The 22693-nt window shown below is 37.6% G+C and overlaps 1 long non-coding RNA gene across 3 annotated transcripts in view; it reads left to right on the top strand.

Annotated features, from left to right (window-relative positions):
* The first annotated feature begins 3255 nt into the window (after positions 1-3255).
* Positions 3256-22693, top strand: part of LOC143434091 (uncharacterized) — a 70101-nt gene continuing 50663 nt past the window's right edge. For 2 of the 3 annotated variants that reach the window (XR_013103300.1, XR_013103299.1), the window contains exons 1-3: positions 3256-3315; positions 4851-5020; positions 5491-5540. This is a non-coding gene — a long non-coding RNA (uncharacterized LOC143434091). Of the gene's footprint in view, positions 3316-4850; positions 5021-5490; positions 5541-11848; positions 12432-22693 lie in introns of those variants that run through there. The other variant, XR_013103301.1, reaches the window with a different exon arrangement.

Here is a 22693-nt window from a genome sequence, read left to right as displayed (position 1 = left end):
ATCATTTCCTCTTGTGTAATCTCAGTAAGGACTGTAGATCTTCATCAGTGAAGGTCAAGGTCCAGTTTCATTTGTGACCAAAGGCTGCTACCAAGTGGTGTATCAGGGAAGAAAGAGCAGAAAACATGCTTTTCCCAGGTAGTGTGTGACTAGCATGAGTCTTGAGAAGGTAAGATGGTATAGTAATTAACAGGGTAGCCTTTGGTCAGCTGAGTTCAGATCCAGCACCACCACATCCAGGTTACAGAATGTTACACTCCAAGCTATGATGTTCTTGTTTCCAAGGTGGGGTTAATTATCTAATATCAAAAACTATACAACATATAAAAACTATGCACACACACACACAGAGAGAGAGAGAGAGAGAGAGAGAGAGAGAGAGAGAGAGAGAGAGAGAATTCCTAAGCAAGTGAAAACGAAGTATGAGCCTACTCCTCCTTTGTGATATTTGTGAGATGGTTCTTACTTTAAATATGTGGCCTCAAACTTATGATCTTCCTGCCTTAACTTCAACTGTCCAAGTGCTGGAATTACAGGCCTGTACCAGAAAGTCTGTAAGACCCCATGGCTGTCTAAATTACTATTTCAAGACATCAGAGAGCCTTAGATGCTTGCCAAAATTCTAATCTTTCCACCCAGCAAAATGTTATACAGACCAACAAGTTAGTATTTTGTGCTTGATGATGAATGCTTTTTCCTCTCCCTGTTTCTGATCTCTTTTCCTAGCAATAGTAAATTAATGACTGGTGTGTGCTGACTTCTCTCATGTATCAGAAGAGGCTTGAAAGTCAAGTGTAATGACCTTTCTCTATGTTAAGGAAGTTTGAACCAAATCTATTTGCAGATTTAGCTTTCCTGTTTTGTTTTCCTTTTCTTTCCTCCTGCCCCCTTTTCTTCTTTTCACTATTTTATGTCTATCCTAAAAATAAACATTAGAATGGAGCATCTGTCAAAGCTTACAGAGAGAAGTATTATTTATTAGCTGCATATCCCAAGCTCTCTATAGAAGGCACCCTCTCTACATGTTTCTACTCTAGCTTTCACAACACCTGACTTTTCACTGAAATAGTAAAAGTGATATTTAAAGCCAACTAGCTCCTAAGAAAATATGACTACCCAATGCTCAAGCTCACACTCTTGATTGTCATACTTTTTCATATACACAGTAGAGAAATTGCCAATGCCTTTGTTGTGTGCATATGCCAAGATGTGTATGTCAGGTCGTAATTTTGTGTCCATGAAAAATTCTCAATATCCCAATGTGGGCAGAAACAATAAACAAACTTTTTGACTATGATTACATTTCTTGTCCCAAACACTATCATAACTAAAGTTCCTTTATTTAAAAATACTAAAGAAACCTTGCAATCTATTATGCTTTATTTTATGCACCTGTACTTAGGATTTGGGAATAACGTTTATATTCTTCCTATGAAGTTACTACCTTGCAATCTGCTTAGACCACAGATATCTTTCAAACTATTTATCACTAAATATGAGATCCACCATTATCTCTGATGATTCACAAATGTCTATATGATGAATCAATGATGGAGTTGTCATCAAGTATCTATATCTTGGCTTTTGTTTGTCTTTCTGGATTTGTGATGCTGGCCTGTTACCCAAATTGCAATCCACACATTTTATTCTTTTGGTTTGCTAATTTTCACTGGGGAGAAGGATTGACTTAGGCATTTAAATTTTCGAATGCTACTTGGTTCCAGGAAGTGGAGTCATGGAGGTTTAGTTAGTTCTTCCTGGGTAAATGTGTATATTAGCTTCAAAATGGAAAGGCTTGTGGTCAGAGTGAAGCTCAGCTGTAAAGAAAGATTGCTGCTCTTTTAGAGTACTCGAATTCTCAACACCTATGTCTCATGGCTTGTCCTACCTGAAATTCAGCTCCAGAGAATCTAATACCATCTTCTTCTGATATTGATTTCTGGCTTTTAAGAGCAATCATCTCTTTGGGGAATAAAAGAAATTTCATGTTGTAGTCATGTCTGTTTTACTGGAGTGCTGAAAGAGAGCTTAGTGTTAAGAACTCAGATGATGTACGTGATTTGCTTCATTCTGTGGCACATGACAGGAAGGTGCTACATTTTCCTGTCTGAGTATCCCAGCTGTCTAGAACAGCCTTCAAATCTCAATAGTCCTCAAGAAGGACTTCTTTTTTAAATGAATTCCTTAATGGCCTGAAGAACATTTTTACTAGAGAATTCAGGTTGTTGCCTTCATGCTTTCTTTGTGTGGTTCTGGAAATTGCTGATTAACCAAATGAATTTAGTATAGAATTAAAACCGAATCTCTTGGTTTTTTTTTAATCTATCAACCACCCCAATAGAAATACTTAAGGAGAAATATAATAAAGAACTGTTTTTGTATTACATAGATAATCCCTTAATTAAAGTCTTGGTTTTAGAAGGAATCATTTACATAGCAGATTTTCTGTAATGATTTTGTTTTTAGGCTGGTGATTTTAGTTCCTCATCTTTTAATTAGTGAAAAAGTGAATCTTTATTTTGTTCATTTTACCTGGATGAGCAAAAGTATATCTAGACTGATATATACATTCTAATTTCAAAAGAAAAAAAAAAAAACCCCATTCAACATGATGTTTAGCCTGCTGAATTAAAAACAGCTTCAATCTGTGGTTATCACAGTGTTCTGGTAAACAGTTGTACATTCTTATAGGGTCTAAAAATTCCTGTGTCAAATGGCTCCCATCACCTAGATATCTTGTAACAATAACACTGCTAATTCAGCCATTAATCTTAAATATCTAGGGACCACTAAAGCATTGTAACCCACTGGCTAAGACCATGGTAATAGCTGTGTAAATCCCTTCTATAATCTGGCCCCTTTTATGATCAGCCAGCCAAGGTTTGCTTTTAAATCATCTCAACTGAACAGAACCTTGTAGAAACACCATTGCATACACATAATCCAGATTCTTTGTAAGGCCCGCTCTCTGTTTTACAAATGGAGTTCCCAATCTGCCCTCTTCCAGATTAGCAATGTCCTGTTAAGTAAACAAGTAGGAGATTTCAAAGGAAAAATATAGGAATCATAATCATTACCAGCTGCTCTGTTAGGCACCTCTCACAGAGAACGCCCTTTGCTGTGCTTTGAAGGCATTGATACCTTTATTGCTGGATAAATGTATAACTCCCAGGCTAGACACCACCCTGTCCCAACAATAAGCTTTGCACTGGCCAAAGTGCTGAGGGATGGACTTTGGCCTTGTCCACAATATATCTGGAGCAGTCACTGACTTTGAAGTTAGACCTACCAGGCTGACTCTACTTCTCATTTTAGGTAAATTATTCTTTTATTTATCCATGTATTTACTGTAAAAAATATTTTGTCATATAAGTAGCTATACACTATGCATAAAAAGTGGTGGGAACTCAGAGAAAACATCATTAGGGAGGACCAGAGAGGACAAAGGAAACAGAGATGGGATATCAGACCTAAGATTTTTCTTTCTTTATAAACGATCATGATGGTTCCTGTTTTCAAAATGATTGCTGTGTTAAATGAGATAGTATTTCTTTAACAGATAACTGTATCAGACTAAGATTTGGAATTGATGTGTCTTCCCAATGTTTTTGTCTGATTATAAGAATTATGTTTTTACTTAACATAATTACATAATAGCATAATGCAAAGAAAGGAGAAAAATGACATATTTTATATCTGAAAGATGTTTATATCCTGTTAAAAATCTTATCAGACCTCTTTCTAAGCTTCTAGACTGTTTCAGAAGTTTATATTTTGCAGCTATCGTATATTAGTCCATATATTTAGACCCTTGCATAAAGCTGTGTATCATGTTTCATATCTCATAATAATCACTGTAGATATTATCTTCAGTGACCTCATGTTGGATCATATGGAATTAGTATGGTGTGATATAGCATTGAGCCATTTCTAGTCATTTAGAATAATTTCTATTCATAGTCATTACAACCCAATTTTGATCATTGTAAATCAAGTTTAAATGAACATTTAAACTTTTTCTGTGCCTATTTTTTATTACTATTATTTCCTTAGGTTAGCTGCCCAGAGTTGGAATGACTGGGTCCTAGGCTATGAATATTTTTAAGGCTCTGTTGTTATACTGCCAAATTGTCTTCCAAAGGGGTCATAACAATTTACATTCTGCCTGGGAGTGAGTGAGGAGGCCTGTCGCCCCTTATGCTTGCCAGCTAAACTGAAGTTTACGCTACTGTTCTTACTACCATGCGCCCTTCAATCCTCAAGAGCACAAAGTTTTAAAAATTCAAACTTAGATTCATTTCTGCCTCTGAATTTAAAAGTACTGCCTGTACATTGAAATTGCTAGATAAATAAAGAAAAAACTTAAACACATACAGCATGCCAAAATAAGAGTAAATGCACTGACCTTCTAACTACTCTTATATATCCATGCAATTCCAATTCATATATGTATTATTTTTTATAATCATTTAGTACTGCATGTCTTTAAATTTATATTTCTACAAGCCAATAATAATCATTTTATTCTTTTAAAAATTTTTAGTTGGAACACAAGATAATGGATTTTATTTTGGCATTTCTATGCATAGCTAGCCTTAATTTTTTTAACCCTCCTTTCTTCTTCCCTGACCCCTAATCTTATTGCTGGTATCTTCCTTTGAAACTGTTATTTGAAATACAGTTGCTTATTCAATTCTTATTTGTCTAGGTCAATTTCAAATTCTCCTCATGGCTCTGAATATGTGAGGAATTAAACATTTTTATCAAAGTCTTCAGAATTTCTCAGCTTTAAGATATTTTGTCCTGAATAGTAATTTGTTACTGAAAAACTGTCTTATGTGTCATACAAGTTCTTAGCTCTCTGGCCTCTGAGAACTGTGAAAACCAAAAATACTTGCAGACATTACCAGATGTCCTCTGGATAACACAAACCCCAGGATGACACCCACCACGTTGTGCTGCTTGAGTCACTTGTCAGCTTATAGACAAGCATCCTGTCAAGGGCATGTCTCACCAGCTGGTAAGGCCCATTCAAACCTTCTATATAATACTAGCTATAACGGCTGTTGGTACACAGAGTTGAGAATTCCCAACTCAGGAATTTTCCTGACTTTCATCACCATTATTGCTTTCACCTAAATGTATACAGAATATTTAATCTTTGTCACATACTGTTTAAATATCAAAGACACTTATAAGTTCCAAGATAAAGATTTCCTTTCCTTTTTCTCTATTAGCCACAAACCATTTTCTACTTTGGTATGTGTACACCTAATGAGTATGTGAACATCTCTTTACTCCTTACTTCTTTCAGATAGGGAATAACGAATTGAACAATTGATTAAACATATGAGTTGAACTGAGTTACGCATAGCAAAACAGAGAGTAGCTTCTTCTACCTCTCTTTCATTGACGGACTTTATTAAATTGCCTTTATTTAATTCTCTCTCTCTTTCTCTCTCTATGTGTGTGTGTGTGTGTTTTGTGAAGGTACATGTACATGTATGTGCTTGCCTATGGAGTCTAGAAGTCAACAACAGGTATGTGACTTCTTCTCTATAAGTCTTCACTTTATTTTCAGAGATATGACCTCTTACTGAATCTGTTTTCTTAGACTAGCTGGACAATAAGTCCTTTGAATCCTCTTGTCTCCATCTCTCCCAAGACCCATAATCAGTTTAGAGATGCATGCCCCCCTGACCATCTTCCTGTGGGTGCAGGGTATTCAAGTTCATGTCCTCATGCTTGTATACCAAGCACATTATCCTCAGAACCATTTTCCTAGATCCTTAAGTTCTAAAACCTCATGTAATATTATGCACTCAAATCCCAACCTTTAGTCTTTTGGACACTATGTTGCATAAAGGATTCTTATTTCATCTTCTCTCAACAAAAGATTCTTAAAACATTATTCACATTGCCCCTAACTTAGGCTTATCATATTGATAGGAGAACTGTCTTGGACATTAGTTATGACAGCATACCCTACAGAAGCTAGATAGAGTATTAGTAAAATATAGAGTGGTGGATAGGAAAGAACCACAGAAACCAGTTGTTTTATGCCTTTATTTCATAAGTGCAAAATCAGAAGCTCAGAGAAAAAGTATTTGTCCAATTATAATAGCTACCTTCTCACACTGAACCACAATTAGAGACTTGTTTTCCAGACTACTAGTATGCACAAGACTCTAAGAGGAATAAGGACACAGCTTAAGAAACACACACACACACAGACACACAGACACATGCAAACACACACACACACACACACACACACACACCTATTAACTATATTATTACAGGTATCTAGAAAAAGGAAATGATTTGAATCCCAGGCACAATCTATAACAATGCCATCTGTAAAGACCCAGAACTAGTGACATCTTCAGGCAATTGGTTCTGTCTTGATGACAGTGACTAAAGATAATAAAATATGTTTGTTTGGCTGAGTATGAATAAGGAAAGAAATGAACCATATACATTGCTACAGCTGAGGGCTTGGGTTCTCCTTTTCAAGACTGTCGCTATAATCTCAGGAACTGACTACAGGGATTCTGGTAGGATACCAGTTAATGCTACTCCAGATCTCTGAGCAAATGAACCCCACCCAGAAGAGTTTCCTTTCGTTTTCTACCGCTCCTACTTCTGTCTACATCTGAGAGCTAAACAAAGCTCTTCTCTATGAGGCAGAGGAAAAAACTGTTTGCTAAAATGAGCTGTCCATAAATTGGACCAAAACATGCCAGCAGCACATTTTAAAGGTAATGATGTAAATTTTGTTTAATCCTCACTATTTGGGCTAGTTTCAATTTCCCAAGCACCCTCTGCTCAATAAACGAACAATATAAATAAACAATGCATCTATTTCACAAGACATCAGTGATTACCCAGGGGACCTTATCTTTACCTCACTGCAGCCTTTTCCTTGTCGGCTCATAAACTTCTTATTTGCTCTGTGACTCAGCATACCTGTGATAATAACTATATAGCAATTCATAGATATCAACAGGATGTTTGGTTTGGGCTAGCCATGAATAAATACTGATACCACTAATCGTAAACATCACCAGTACGATAAAAATAAATATTCTGACCTTGCGGTGAGTGAGTAATTGGACATGAATTACATTTGTCTTTCTGATAATGATGCAAAGCAGAATGGCAGAGCAAAGGGACATCCTGTATTTATGTGCTTCTACGACAATGGGTAATTAAGTGGAGTTGAATAGTTTAAGGTCATACTGTGGTCCTTGCCCTTGCTTTGTGCAGTTCAAGTGGAGGTGGTAAGCAGCAATGGCCTCCAATAGTAAAGAGCCAGGAGCACAGTATTAGTTGCTACCCTGGGCTATGCTATGCCTATTGTAGCTACCTGTCTTGAGCTCAAATGAGATGAATTATGGGCATGTCACAAATAGTAAGAGACTTGTAATATATAAGTTAATATTATTGCTTCCCTATAAATAATTTATGTTTCTAGCCCCATTTCAAGTCAATGGCTCTTAACCCGTATGAACAGTGATGAACTACATTACAATAAGTGCTACAGGATCTCTTCTCAGAGGAAGAATACAGCCCAAAACACATTCATATGCATACATACAGTGCTCTCTTTATTAAATTTCAGAAGGTTCATAGGACTTGAGCAAACATATTTTCAGGGCTCCGTGTGGCCTAGATCACAATCTCTTGATTAAAGGTATTTTGGTATAAATAAATAAATAAATAAATAAATAAATAAATGGCTTTCTGTACTGTCGAACAGAGAAACTAGGGCATAGATAGATGTCTTTTTCTAATCACATGCTTCAGTAGTCAGCCAGGCTGAAAATCCCAGCACTCAGGAGGCTGAGATATATATTAGAAGATACCCTTGAAATACAGGAGTACCAGGCCACCCAGCCAAGCCTACATACAAAAAAAAAAAAAAAAAAAAAAAAAAAAAAAAAAAAAAAAAAAAAAAAACAATATAAAAAGCATTTCTGAGCATCTTTCTATTTGAAAACTGAGGCAGAGAAATGTTAAATAACTTGTTCAGGATCAGGACTGGATTTCAGGGTATAAGACTTCTGTTGAATCATAGGGCCTTGTTACTGAAAGGAATCTTGTTTTGCTGAATTATCTGTGGTGGTCAACTCAAAAGTTTGATTCTGCTCTTTTGCCTCACTGGAGTCACTAAGCAGATTCAGTAGGTTTTAAAAAACAGTCCAGAAAGTTAAGAGGTGAGTGATGGGAGGGTATTGGAATGAGTAGGAAGTATCTCTCATCAAAAGCACATGATATCCAGGTATTAAATTCTCAAACAATAAGAGACTACACATATGAAAAATTTCAAAGAATAAATAATGAAATATCGCAAACAAAAGACCAGGTGTTTTGTCGTGGCTTATATCTTAATGTAAGCAGCAGAGAGTCAGAAGCAAGTAGATGCTCTGGTCCAGGACAGCTTGGGCTATCAACTTTGTTTCAGACTGAAAAGACCAACAAGTCATTATCTTTTCATTGTCTCTCACAAGTCATCATCTTGCCTGTGATCACACAGTTTGTTCTCTGAAAAGATGGTTCTGATTCCTTACTGTCCCTTCTCAGACCTCTGTTTCTCCACCATGTCCCTCTACCACCTTCACATTTATTCATGTAGCACTTGCTTATCTCTTTTGCTTCAGTAGAACCCCAATTCTACAAAGGCAGGGTCTTGATATCGAACATAGCCCTTCTCTGATATAAATCGTGGTATGTGGCCAGTTTACATAAATATTGGTCAGTAAAAAAAAAAAAAATCTTACCCAGGCACAGTTAACAACCTTAAGTATCATCTCCCAGTCTCTAATTACTGCAGCAGGTTACACAGTAAGAGCTCAGAATTCTCCGAGGTGATCCAGTAGGCATGCCACTCTTGAATTAAGAAACTATTAACTTGAAATAAGAAACTATTTTAACTGGAAGGAAAGTAGATACTGCAATTAAAGAAGGTTACTGTTACTATCACAATAGATTCTTGGGAGAATTATGGAACAAGAAAACTTGTCACTTTATTCATAGCTAATTAAGCACTTAGGTCTTGGTATTAACATGTACTTTACCTCACTTAATTTAGCTGTCCCTCAACACTAAGTGTGTGTTTTCTTTCCATTCTACTGAAAAAGAAACTAAGGCTTAGAGGTACTCACAGTCCTCACCCACACTTCCTTACTGAGCAGGTAATGAATATGTGAATAGGCTATCTGGATTGGTGGTTATTATGAATTATGGTTACAAAGCCAATTTTAGTGACTTGTTACCTCAGCGCTCTAGGTAAATAGAAGAGAATATTTCTCATTCATGGTGATATTCACATTGCTTGAGAAGAATGGCCCATTTTATTTCCTCCAGGTTGTTCTCAAGTGTCTACGACAACTCCTAATTCAAGCAAGCCAACCCGGGAAGCACTGAAGCATTTACCAAGGATTTAAGCCAGTTAGCTTTCTTTTGATGTAAAAAAAAAAAAAAATACCAAAGGAAATTAGCTTGCAAAGAGGAGTAGTATATTTTAGTTCACCATCTCGGAGGGTTCTGTCTATGGTCATTTGGTCTGGCAGCTTGAAATGGAACAATACATCATGGTGGCCACAGTGTGGCTTAAAGGAAAGCTGCTTGTTCTGTTTTACTAAAAACTGAAAAATGAAGGGGAAGGGATAAGAACACAATATCTCCCTCAAGGATTGCCTCAAAGATCTATTTTTTTTTCCCGCTAGACCCCACCTCCATAAGGTCTTGCCATCCCATTAGCTGTATGCACTGTCCATTAAGCATTTAGGATATCCTTGAGATGTAAACTGTTCTGAGGACTGATGTACCCTAAGGGAGTGACAGGGAAATGTGTGTTCACTGAACAGTGTTAGAATGATATTCTTAGAGAGGCAATATTGCAAAGATGATTCTGAGCACACCCCATGTGGTTAGAAATATAGGAGAAAAAAGGACAGCTGAGAAAACTCCAAAGACCTCGGGTAAGAACTAGAGGTGTTTGGGATGCATGTATTGGAAACTAGATTAGAAGACAAGGGAGTTGTTACCCTCACAGTTGGCAGAGGGAGATTTTGAAAGGCATACTGTGAAGTCCTAGGGTATCTGTCAACAGGGGTTAACACCAGTAGACTTGTGATAAAATAGTTTCAGCCAGAGCTAAGTCTGTGGCAGTGGCAGGGGAAGAGAGAGGGAGATGGGTATTTAGAATCAGCATTCAGAGTCCTATTTACTTCTCAGATCCATAAAACACGCATGATTAGTTCCATTTTACAGATGAGATGGAGGTTTATAGAGGACAATGAGTTTTCTAGGTCCTATACGTAATCACATACATAGCCACAAGTTGTGCCCAATCTGTCTGATCCTATATCTTGGAAAAATAAGCCCACAGAGTCCTGGCTTCTTTACATATTCCTGTAAACTGCCTGCCTCTGACCAGGTCATGTGACAAAGAGCCACGGATGGGAAGTCGGAAGTAAGCAGAGCTCATTAAAACTCATGTTTACCTAATAAAATGTTATCAGTCAAAGGCTTGAAGTAAAAGTGAGGGGGAAAAAAGCAAAAAACAAGGTTTAAGCTGAAAATGACATTTAGGAGCTTCTGTAAGCAGTGAAACAGGAAGTCAGCGGATTCACGTTCCATCTAGATGAGAGGAGCACAGGAAGTGGGAACAGGCAGTGGGAAAGATAATGGGTTCCACTCCTGCCTTCTGCTTGGAGCTGAGCCTGAGCTGGGAATGGTAAGGAGGGCCATCTGGCCTGAGTAAGTGAAGGATAAGAGGCCGCAGAGCCTTGAGCATCCTGTGCTCAGCTTCCCAACACCTAACACATCCCGGTCCTTATCAAGTTAGCCCTGTAGATCAAAGTGGAAACTATTCAGTGTCCTTGTTTGGATGGAGAAAGGAACTTTTTCCCATATGGGAGCCAGAAATAAACTGGCAAAGAACAGATATGATATAAATGAAAATTTAAAAAAGGGCATAATGTGCTATTGCACATCTGATATTATACATATAGAAAATAATTTTAATTCTTTCTACTGGAGAATGGCAAATAGTTTCCCACAGGCCAACTCCACCTTTGTCATCTGCTCCTATAGATTCAGGAAAGACACTCTCAGTTTCATGTATCAGTTATGGAGCCTTTCATGCTGGAAGAACAGGACTATAAAAGATCATGGAAGACAACAGATCTCAGAGACTTAAGACATTTGTGATCTGGCTTATTAGAGGGAAAGAAAATCTGCTGACCTGGCTATAATGGCAAAATACTGATAATGATTTTTGAAATTGCAGGATCATAATCTTAAAACGTAATCTTTTAGCATTTATTTTCTCTGTAGCTATGTTTTATTTTTGTGTTGGGTCAAAAAGGAGTATTTAAAAATATCTGGCTACAGGTGAAAATGGGCACAGTGTTCTCATTTCACTCTGTTCTGGGTTCAACTATGCAAAGCGAGTAATTTTTGCTTTCATTTCTCTGAATTAGGAAGTACCAAAGTAAAGTCCCAGGGGGTAATGATCTGCTGCAGCTTTGTAGCAGGCCCTTCGAAGGTAGATGCGTAGCTGGGGAATCCCTGTGTTTTCCACAGCTTCTGGAGGCTTGGCCAAAGTACGCATGACATGTCCCTTACACATGAGTGGAGGGAGCATGTGAGACAATGGGAAAAAAAGATTCATTTCCATAGGCAGTGATCTGAAGTTTACCACTGGAGATACTTTTTGAATGCTAAGAGGATGCATAACCCCTTTGAACTGTTCCTCACTGCCTGAAAGATTGTGGTTCTCATAAAATCAGCCCTGCAGTTGACTGTTACCTGTGTTTTTTTCCAAACCCACTTCTAGATGTTATAAGCCACAAAGAAGAGGCCTCCTCTCTCCGTCATGGGCTTCTTAGGTCACCCGATAACCCATGAGAACTCTATCTCCAATGACGATGCTACTTCTGTCTCTCCCATCTCTGCAACTGTTATTCCCTAGAGTGGTTTTTATGTTTTGCAGTACATACCCTGTAACATGTGCCATTTCACAGGTTGTTCGAAGACATTTGGTCTCTGTGGGAAAGAAACACAAATCTGTTTGCTATGCTTCAGCTACCAAGAAAATGTCCTAAAATAGCAAAAAAAAAAAAAAAAAAAAAAAAAAAAAAAAAAAAAGTCAGTTCACCAGAAGAAAAATTCAAATAGATATTTTTCTTTTCTTTTTAGTTCATTTTTCTAGTTTCTGTTTTCAGTGGGGATTTCATGGTGGGAAATATTGAACCCCAAGAGCTGAACATTTTGAGACAACAAAAGTAGGGACACCTACAGATCTTTTCATGTAATAATTTTCCAGCTAGGTATAGGGAGCATCCTATACCTACGATTAACATTGTTTTTCCATGTCATGGGACAAGTCATTTCTCCAGAAGAACACAATTTGGCAGGTAAAAAAGCTGAAGGTATATAAATTTCATAGAGAAAATGAAAAATAAAGTAATCTCAAATTGACTCAAATCTCAAATGACTGCATTTTTTTCTTCAATCGTGTTTTAATAGGCATCTTTGGTATCCATAACTGACTGCCTGAGACTTGCTTCTTAAGATTTCTTGACACCTGAAAACCAAAGACATTTTCTTAGGAAGGTCTAAGTAGCTGACCCTTGTGATGTCAGCACTTGAGAGGCCGAGGCCAGATAATCACCCAGAATTCAAAGCCATCTTGGGATACATAGAGAGTTTCAGGACACCAAAGGTTGACCTTGTTTTAAAACCCACAAAAATAAAACAAAGCACAACAAAACAAGATGTTATCTCCATCTCCACTCCACAGGTTGTGACAAGCTGGTGAAGATGACTGCATTTCCTGTGAGGTATCAGGAGTCTAACAAAGGTTATCTGTATGTTCCTGTCCTTGCTTCCTTACATTTCCACTTCCCTGAGTCCCCTGGGATCACAGGAATTCTGGGCAACCCTGATGCTCTGCCTAAAAACACACCAGACTGAATGTAGTTGTAAAGCTGTACCACAGTCCTACAAGGAAACTCTCTGAGTCACTCTGGGGGCACTGATCTAATGGAAGCTTGTTGCGGTGTTTGGAGTTCTAGTTTAAAGTCAGTAGATGGTTTGAAATTGAAAACAAACGTGATGTCTGCAGCTGTCTTTAATCTCAAAAAGAATCAACAAGGCGAGCAAGGTGCTCATGACTGTTATCCTAGTACTTCGGAGATGGGGGCAACAAGATTAGAAGTTCATGGTTACCCTCAGACATATAGAGTCTGAGACCTGGAAATCTGAGATCCTATTTCAAAACAACTGTAATAAACAAACAGTTCTAAATTCATCACGTTTAGCAATTGAGGTATCATGGCTACCAAATCTGGGGTAAGAAGATAAGGCTACCTTGCTTCACTGGTAACTTGTTTTTCTCTCACTGTGTAGGGTTGAGCACAACATGTCAACAAGGTGATAGGCGGGGCTACCCCATTTTGTTACTAAAGGGACTACTGTTTGCCATAGGTCATAAAAGTAGAGATGGGGTGGGGCTGAGATGCAGAAAATGTGGAGGTGTAGCTGTCCTCAACAACAATTGTTCTCTCTCTGTCTTGGTTCTGGTCTCCAACTCCCACCCACTTCATCCGGTGGCTTTTCTTCACCCTTCCTCGGAATCTGTATGGAACGCACATGAAAGAAATCCCTCCTGATATATTTCCCTTTTATCACCAAATAGTTTATATTACCATTTAAAATATTTACTTTGAAGTTTCCTCCTTTTTATATGTTTGTTCACTAAACAATATTTTGGGCAGCAAGCATGCTGTGTCACATAAAGGAAGACCCACAATTAAGGCGTCTTTCCTATTTCCACACAACTCAGAGCTTTTACATGTCCTATGAGTTCAAGGCCATTGGATGCTTGTAGTAGCTGTTTTAGAAGAGCAGTCAGTAGCTGCTTGAAAAAGTAGTGAGCATCTCGAACTTTGATAGGGGGAGAAAGGATCAGAGGAGGAGAAAAGCAGACGGAATCATGCCCTTGACTCTACCCTCACCCTCATTCTCTTTTTAATGCTTGGTCATTTTTTGGCCAGCTTTCAAACTCTAGGAAACACTCTGGAATTTTAGAGCTAGGAGGGGTTTCCTTTGCAGGTTGGGCTATTGTAACTTTACGAGAAATTGTTCAAAACTTCCTCTCACCAGTTATAAACCAGTCTTTTGAATGAATTCTTTATTCATGAAGTGGCTAACCCTTCTCCTTTCTGACTCATCCTTTGAAACTACTTAGCATTTAGAGTAAGTAAGATAAAGCCCAAGACACACTCATATATAAACACATATACATATCTGTAGCCTTATATGCTAAACATTCAGAAACTCATCAGTACATCAACAAACATGCATAAAATCAAATAGATACCTATGTAACTTTCTACAAACACTCACTGGCATGACTCTCTCTTGTGGATGGAGAAATAGATTCAAAATACCCAGACTTCTATATATTTATAGGGAGATTTTTTCCCCATTTTTAAAACAAGTAGGAAGTAGTGCTGATTGTAGACTTTGTGGCCTCTTTTTTTTTTTTTTAATCTTTTTTTATTACTAAGTGAGTGGCAATGTGGAAATGTACTTTCATTCCTATACTTGGTATAGCATATGCAGTCTCCAGAGGATATGATCTACATGAATGAAGATTCATTGGCTGGCATTGGCAGAAGACAATGTGTCTATAAGAACTCTCTCAGTCATTTCTTGTCTCTGTCAAGGCTCAGAGATCCTCAGAGCCAGAGGCTCAACCTAGAGTCTAAGCCAAATAGAACCACAACTATAGCCTGGATGATCCAAAGCCATCACTGCTGGCAAGCTCTTCTCAGCTATAGCTCCTTTTCACATTCAAACCTTAAACAACAAGTCAACGTGTTTAAATAGGTCATAAGTACTTGTCCTTTTTTCAAGTTTATAAATATTTGAATGGCTTTCAGTTAAGATTTCTTTAAAAAAAAATACCTAGTCATAAATATTTTGTTCACGACTTTGGATTCATTTATTATCGGTATGTCTAGAAATGGAGTTTCAAAGTCATAACCTAGGCAAATATTTAACTTCAACAAGGCTTTGTAGGTATTTTTTTAAAGGAATGAAAGTAATTCATACACAATGCAGAATTAGTTATGAGTCCTAGCTACAGTCATATTTACCAGTACTTGTTTTACCAACTATTTAAAAATTTTTAGCCAATTTAATAAATGTGTAGTAAAAAGAAACCTACTTCTTTTACTTTTTAAAATTATAATATAATTACATCAATTGCTCCTTTCCTGCTTCCACTCCAAACCCTTCTATATACTCCTCTTTGCTCTTTTCAAAACTAATGGCTTGTTTTTTTATTAACCATTGTCATATATAATAATTTTTTACCTACATAGATGAGTCTCAGTCTGTCTAATGTTACTTGCATGTACATTTTCAGTGTGCCTTTTTTTTTTTTGACCATTTGGTATTGGACAGTATCTGGCATGCTCTTCTCTGAGGAAGAACACGCTCAGCATTTGCCTGTAGTCCACTGTGTAGACTTGAAGTCTCATGGTCCTTCCCTTGTCCACTTTGCCATGTCTATTGTTCAACTCATGATTATGTAATCATGTTGTTGGGACGTTATGGATGTCACTCCTGACTGTACTGGGAATGAAAGGTTCATAATAAACATCATGCTCCTCTGGCTCTATTAATCCTTCTACCTTTTTTTTCCTGAGCTGTTTACTGTGACTTGATACAAGACTTGAATGTGAGAATTGCATTATCAGTATATCCGATGAAACCAGGCTCCACAACTCTGCCTTTTAGATGTATTTTATTGTTGTGGTCTCAGTCTGTTGCAAACGGAAATTCCTTGAAATGGGGGTGGGACTGCACATACCAGGACTAATATTTAGACTGTACTTAGGGATTATCCTCATTTAGTAAAGTAATGGTTGTCGGTTCTCCTCTAAGAGCCATGACTTTATAGGCCCTGAGTAGTTGGTTATATTTGTGATACCAGGCATGATTTTGATTTAGTTTTTTGAAGCAAGACTTCACAGTGAAATCTTGGCTGGCTTTTACCTTGAAGCAACCCTAAAGCTTCAGACTCTTGAGTGCTGGGATTATAGAAGTAAGCCACCACACCCAGCAATCACTGGAGTTTTATAACCCATCGTCACGACCACTGATCTACATATAATGTCAACTTTTGTTGCCATATTTGAAGTGCTTGTTTATCCTTTTGATATTAACTTGTAAGAGGTCTTAATGCATTCTTGGTATGAATCTTTTATCCAACAAGTGCACACAGGATTGCAGAAGCCTCCTCTGGAGCCATGACTTGCCTTTTTATTGTTGTGTCCTGTTTAAGAAATACCTTGTATCTCCAGGCAGGAGAGACAGCTCAGTAGTTAAAAGCATGGATTACTCTTAGAAAAGAGTTTGATTCTGAGCACACACATCATGTAGCTCATAATTCCTTATAAACCCATTGGGAATCCTTCACCTCTGACCTTCACTGGGACCTCCACTTACATTATCAGACTCCCTCCCCCCAACACATATACATTATCAAAACAAAAACAGATTTTAAAGAAAAAGAACACTGTATCTCAGTGTATGGAAATGGTATCATTATTTTCCCTAGTAGCTATTTTTTTTTAATCTTCACGCATTTGCTATATATTTACCTGTGCTTATTTTCTATATAGTGTATGAAATAAAGCTGAGTATTATGTTTTTCTCATTCAGCTAACCAGTAGATGTAAGCAAATAGAAGATTAATATCCACTTCTGAGTTACTTTGATATTATTTTAGTAAATAAAACGACCTTGTGTATGTAGTTTTATTTCTGGATTCTTAGGTTCTGTCAGACTGTTTGCTTATTCTTGTACCAATGTGTTTATGCTTCATTAATGATTATATTATTCATTTTTAATATAAACTCTACATGCTTTTTAAATACATGTTTGTTAAATTCACTTATGTATTTTGATACTTTATAAATTCTTTTGAGTTTTTTTTTAATACGGCAATGTAATGGTTGAACAATAGAGTTTTATCACTTTAAAACTGTATGCCTTTTATTTTGCTTATCTTATATCAGCCAGAATTTGTATAAAACTCTTGAAAATGATGATGAGGGAAAAATAGGGCTTTTATGAAAGGTAAATATAATTCAAAATCTAGAAAGTGAAGGAACTAAACCCACTTTTTTGATTTTATAATTGAACTAAAGAGAAAGGACTCTTTCTCTAGAAAAGGCTTTTGCTTTGTTTTTAGATTCTGTGGTTGCCTTAACAAGCCTCTATAAACGTTGGGCTGAGTTAGTTATTCTGTCAGGGTTTTTCCTAGTGCCCTGTGACTCCATGGCCAGACCATGAAGTATGTTTTCCCTATACTTTTCTGCAAGTAGCACAATTCTATCAGCCATTGTTTACTCATTAAACGCACTGTGTACAATGGTCTTTGAGAGGACCAGAGTTCATTCTGCAGCACTTATATCCAGTGGCTCACAACCTCCTGTAACTGTATTTCCAGAGGAATTAAAAGCCTCTGAATTTTGAGGGCCTCCTCTCTATATACATACATATGCACACTCTTACCTATATACATAATTTCTAAAGGTTGTATGTTTCTCATTTAACTAGAAGCTTGAAGATATTTAATCTTACGATTATGGCAGCATAAAATGTCATTGAAGACCTAAATTTTTCTGTTTCTTGTCAATCACCCTCAGGTTATTAACTGTTGTTCATCTTAATACCCTTGCTGTAGTTACAAACATTGTAAGTCCCCTTCCTCAAAGCATATTTAAGGAAGTAAAGAAAATATTGTTCCATTCCATATTTTTCTCTTTTAATATAAAAATAATTCCTTGAGATCCTCCTGAAAACTTTTTCTACCTGTTCATGATAGGAATTGGACCATGCAGTTGCAGGACTCTCAGTCTTAGAATATTCTATCTGCAGGAAATATACCCTTATGCCTATTTTATGTGATAAATTCCAACACAAATTTAAATTCCAGTTCAATATCTCCACCCCCTCCCAAGGACATACTACCTTTTCTATGAGATCTCTATGCATATTATATATATATACCTTTTTATATATGCATATTATTAATATATGCATATTATATATATATACCTTTTTATTTTTACTTTTTGCTAAATTTATTTATTTACCCATACAATTTTCACTTTTACAAGACTGATTATCTGATGATTTGAATTCATAGCAATCAAATTTTGTATTCTTGTATTCTCATGTCTTGACTAGCCCATGATCTATTTAGCATGTATTTGCTGACAGTGTATTCAACAAAAGAAAACATATGTGATTTGTGGTGACCCTTTGGCATGTGAGAACACTGGACCTTAAGGAGCAAGCAATTGGTCTGAAGACACACTGGAAACTGACTGATTCTAGTACAATCTGAAGAACCTAACTACTCTTTCAGAATCTCCCTTAGCAATGTTCTAGCTGATCCTAAGGCATGCATGGCTATTCTGCAAAGGAATAGTGCCCCCCTAAGGAACTCACATCGGCAGTATTTGGCACCTCTTCTAGAAGTGTATCTGTGTATGGCAATCTGCAAATTCATGTTCTCAATTTTGTGGGTGTCATCTGCTGATAGTACTTCAACAGCAGTGAAGTCAGCCTTGGAGTGAAAGAGGGCATCTTCTAGCTCTGAGCGCTTATAAGGATCAGGAACTTTCCCCATCTAACAGTAATGACCCCAAAGTTCCAGCACAGGAGAGAAAAGAACAAAGCACATGTGAAAAGCTCTCATAAATAAACCTTGCTCTTCTCAGGATCTTATTTCTTCCATCTGGAAACTCTGGCTTCTAAACAGACGTTCATCAATGTGTGTCATTCCATCGCACTTAGATACTGGAATACTTCAGAGGCTCAGCAAGCTTTAGACTTCTCCCTTCTAACACCAGTTCCCAAAGTAGGAAATGGCCTTGTATGGACTAGAAGTGTACTCTTTATACTAGTTCATTTTAGATTGTAGCCTTGTTAACCTTGCAGTGGTGTCTGGTTATTTAAAGAGTATTTTGAGACCATCTTCCTTTTTTGGACATAATTACATTATCCTACCCTTTTGTCCACTTCAAATTATGGATATCTAAAATTGAGATTAAAAAAAAAGTAAGTGATTTTATATTCAAACATCTGTTACTTAATATTCACATTCAATGTACATATTAATTATCTATTATATACTGATTAATGATAAATGTTATTGTGAATAAATCTCAATGGTCTGGGACCCCTGAGAGGCCTCACTGAGAAAGGCCTGAGGTTGTCAGTGCTATGCAAGCAGTATGTGGCTAAGTTCAGATGAAACTCAGGCCAAATTGAGCAAAAGAAATGAATTTTTTATTAATCATTTTATTTGTTTACATTTCAAATGTCATCCCTCTTCCCAACCTCTCCCCCATGAACTCCTTACCCCATCCCCCTCCCATTTGCCTCTAAGAGGGTGCTCTCCCATCCACTTACCCACTCCCACCTCACCCCTCTTGCATCCCCCTTCTCTGGGGGCATAAAACCTCCATAGGACCAAGCACCTCCTCTCCCAGTGATGCCAGATGAGGTAGTCCTCTGCTACATACATAGCAGGAGTCATGAACTGGCTCATATATACTCTTTGGTTGGTGGTTTAATCCCTGGGAGCTCCTAGGGGGTCTGGTTAATTGATAGTGTTTTTCTTCCTATGGGGTTGCAATCCTCTTCAGCTGCTCTTGCCCTTCCCCTAACTCATCCATTGGGGACCCCAAGCTCAGGCATATGGTTGGTGTCTGCATCTGTCTTAGTCAGGTACTGGCAGAGTCTTTCAGAGGACAGCCATACCAGGCTCCTGTCTGCAAGTACATCTTGGCATCAGCAATAGTATCAGGATTTGATGTCTGTGGATGGAATGAATTGCACAGTGGTGCAGTCACTGGATGACCTTTCCTTCAGCCTCTGCTCCTTTTTTGTTCCTGCATTTCCTTTAAACAGGTACAATTCTGGGTTGAAAGCTTTAGATGGGTGGGTTGCCCATCCCTCTACTGGGGGCCATGTCTATCTACTGCAGGTGGTCTCCTCAGGTTCTGTCTCTCTGCTGTTGGATATTTCGGCTAAGGTCATCCCCACTGGCTCCTGGGAGCCTCTGCCTGGAATCAGGGACTTTCTGGTAGTTCCCCAAGTTCCCCCTCCCCCTCACTGCTACTTATTTCTCTTTCTTCTCTTGTCCATCTGGACTTCTCCTGTCTCTTCCCATACCTGGTCCTGCATCCCCATATACACATGTCTTTCCCCTCCTTCCCCTCTCCCACCCAGGTCCATCTCTTCCTCTGCCTCCCATGATTATTTTGTTTCCCCTTCTAAGTGGGTTTGAAGAATTCACACATTGCCACATTTTGGCCTTCCTTCTTGTTAAGCTTCATATAGGCTTTGAGTTATATCTTGGGTATTCTGAACTTTTGGACTAATATCCACTTATCAGTAAGTACATACCACATATGTCTTTTTGGATCTGTGTTACTTCTCTCAGGATGATATTTCTAGTTCCATCCATTTGCCTACGAAATTTGTAAAGTTGTTATGTTTAATATGTTTCTTTCTTTGGTATCAGATCATTAAACTTACACTTTATCCAGACCCAAATATAATTGACATAGTGATCATGGCTTAAAATGCCCAGTATCTGGTAGTGGAAGACAGTGGCCAATTGCCAGAACCTTCTTGATATATCTGGCAAATGATGTAAAGCAGCCCAGACTGTTTCAAGCAGTAGATTCAGTACAACATATGTACAAGATAATTTGTTCCCTTAGAGAAGAATAAATAATTTATATAGCAAGATGTGAACAAGTGGAGGAAGCAAATGGGACTTCAGTGTTAAGCCTCCTGTATCCAGAGATGGAATTGGTGAAACTCAGAAGTATGTAGTCAGATACACATCAGTGACACTTAGATGATTAAATCAGATTTGGAAATGATGTTTTCCTATTTCTAGTTCAGGGAGGAAAGACAGTTGAGTCTCCAGACAGGCCAAGAATTGACCAGATGCTAGGCTTATAATGTTCCATTCACTACTGTGTAATCTTAAGCTTCAGAGCCTAGAAGAAGTGTTTGTGAGATTTCTGTCCCTGGGACTTTCTCCTCTTGTTCCTTGATTTGGTATCAGATGTTCATTTAAATACACTCCAAAATGTTTTACTTATAGTTTTCACATACTTGGCACACAGTTTTTGCCAGGTCAATGTAGAGAAAAATACTGTCATGTCTTAATATGTATTTCATTCACACTGAGCAGTACTTCTTGTTAGATATCAGGACAATCCAGTGTTTTCCCATCTCTAAAGTAATGAGATTTATCTCTTATAATCTTCTCTGGTCAGTAGCAATTCAGGAAACAAAGACCAGAAAAAGAGATGAAAGCCCCAAAGAACTCCCATATACCTTACACATCACTTTCTTCATCACTAAATAATCCTTCACTCCCCAGGTGAAAATAAGAAAAAAAGAAGGCAAAACAAAACTGTGGAGGTGGCCTACCTTCAGCCTTTTAAGCATGTCAGTTTCTCATTTTGATATTGTTTCATTGGCTTAAAAATATTTATTCTTTCTGACCTCTCCTTGATGCCAGTGGTGTTCTACAGATACTGAGGTGGACCAAGTACTTCCTATAATCTGCAAATGTTTCTAAAGTCACCAGATTTCACAAAGAGAGTACAATAATGCATAGGTGAGTGTTTTCCTTCTTGTTTCAAAGCTTAAGCGGCTTACTATAGAGCTATGTGATCAGAGGCCACCCACCTCAGTATTTCTGTGCTTGTTTTCTCCTCCCCATGTGTAGGTACAACATTGCCTTTGTTCCAGAGTTATAAATATTAAATTAAATGATTGGTGTGGGTTTTAGAACTCAAGCTATGTTAGTTGAAAATGTATGGTCTTGGTTTCAGTTTTATTTTTAAACCCCTAAACCCATAGATTCCATAAAGACAGGCTGAGTAGTATTATGCATCAAGAACTGTATCAATGGTGATGAAGGCTAGGAGAGTTTCAGTAGCCCGACTGAGACCTGAACAATAGACTTACTGTCTAAAATTGAAAGGAACATTGAAGAATGAAAGATCCACAAGTGCTAATGAGATGTCTCCGATGTGGAGTATCAAGGAGATCTCAATTCTTAACTGTTGTGTGAAAATATAATGAAGTTCCATTTATAAGATCATGTGGGGGAAATTAGTCAAATTAAAAGGTATAGCTCTTTCAAATACTTTTAAAGGACGTCAAGCAAACCTGCAAAGAGAATATGTGCCTTTGTTATGGACTCTGCTGTCTACTCTCCAGTTGCCTAGGAGACAAATCCAGGGTCAACTTTGATATCATTTTCTCTTATTCACCATTCCTTGTGTATTGAGATTGAGATAGCCAGTACTCCATACAAGATCTACTACTTCTCAGTCCAAGACACCAAGCTAAAACTGTTCACTTGTCAAGATAATTTCTCATCTCCCTACTAGTGTCTTGCTCTACTATTTTCATGAAAGAGTCCAGTTACACTCCAAGTGGGATCACACATTTACTCAGGTGCTTCCAGTGGCTTCTTTCTCTTTCAGGAAAACTCCAAGTACCCAGTGACCTAAAATTCACCCATACTTTACTGTTCTCTAACCTTATTTCCTATCAT

This window comes from Arvicanthis niloticus, chromosome 13 (genome assembly GCF_011762505.2).
Source record: "Arvicanthis niloticus isolate mArvNil1 chromosome 13, mArvNil1.pat.X, whole genome shotgun sequence".
Classification (NCBI taxonomy): Eukaryota; Metazoa; Chordata; class Mammalia; order Rodentia; family Muridae; genus Arvicanthis; species Arvicanthis niloticus.
Note: the sequence above shows the minus strand (reverse complement) of the source record. Positions and strands in the feature narration are given on the sequence as shown.